We start from the raw sequence: 1,316 nt of genomic DNA on the forward strand, positions 1-1,316 counted from the left end.
CTCCTGAGGGACCTGCCTGCAGGCCTGGTGATTCAGATGCCCCTTGGGCCCGGCCCTTCCTCCTGGGCGGCCAGCCTGGCCGTAGCCAGTCCACCCGGGGTCCTTCCCACGCCTCTCAGCCCTGCCCCACCGACCCACCGACCGCAGCCGCGGACGTGACCACTGGCGGCTCCTGTCCCGTTGACTCATTGTGCCGTTGGCTAACATAGGCTGGGGAACAGACCGCCCTGTCCTGGGTGCTCAGGCCAGAACGCCGGCCCCTCATGGTGGAGCTGGCCTGCGGAGGGGCTACCCGGACACAAGAACAGACAGAGGCTGTCCAATCCGAGGGCAGGGATGGCACCCAGGACAGAGCCTGCCTTTCGGGGTCTGTGCCCGGGGGGTGTTGGGGGCGGGGGGTGAGGACCAGGCTGGCATCTGCCAGCTCCAAGGTCTGCAATCACATTGCCATGGAAACCACATGTGTAACCTGTGGGAAATATCGTTTTCCTTGATGAATCATGTTCTAAGTTGGGAGGAAAATTCACTCGATAGGTGAGGCATTAAAAGGAAATAAAAAAGATTCATTCAACAGATGCTGAGAGGGTTTGTCCCCCCAGGTCCCGACATTGCCCCAGCTGTGTTTGTCTTCCTTTTCTAGAAAATTCTGTCAGGTGGAGTCTGAGGTTTTGGAGCCCAAGGAGGACGACTCGCCTGTGTCCAAGCTGCCCTGGGCAGGGCAGAGAGGTGGGCTCAGCTCAGGGAGGGTCAGCCCGGGCCCGTGGTCTGGGTCTGTCTCCACAGCCGCTCATCTGCCCTGTGGCTACGGGGAAGATAACCTCCCTCAGCCTCCCCGTCTGACTGAACATGGGGTGGACATGGCCCAGGGGTCCAGCACACCCAGGTCCCTCCGACTGGGGCCCAGGAGCCAGCAGGAGGCTGCACCACCCTCTCGTGCCAGGAGGTTTCCTTGGAGCAAAAGTAAAAGGGTGGAGGGAGGGAGGAGGGAGGAGGACAAGGATTTTTTTCAAGGAGGAAGGCCCTGCCCTAGGCTGGGGTCTGCGTGTCACAGGGGGCGCTGTTGCTCCACGGAGGGAAGACGGAGCCGGGAGGGAGGGAGGGAGGGGGGGAGGGAGGGAGGGAAGGCAGGGGCGGGGAAGGAGGTGGGGGAAGGAGGGGCAGGGGCTCCAGGCTGGCCCAGCAGGCCCCCACCCCACCCCACCCCCAGGGAGCAGGCCTGGCAGCACCAGAGTCTCCTTTGTCACTTTCCTGGGGACACAGGAGGTTTCCATCAGGATGTCTTTCCTTCCTGCGCCCACCCACCCTGACAGCAGAGC

This window comes from Myotis lucifugus, unplaced genomic scaffold (genome assembly GCF_000147115.1).
Source record: "Myotis lucifugus unplaced genomic scaffold, Myoluc2.0 scaffold_291, whole genome shotgun sequence".
NCBI classification, from domain to species: Eukaryota; Metazoa; Chordata; class Mammalia; order Chiroptera; family Vespertilionidae; genus Myotis; species Myotis lucifugus.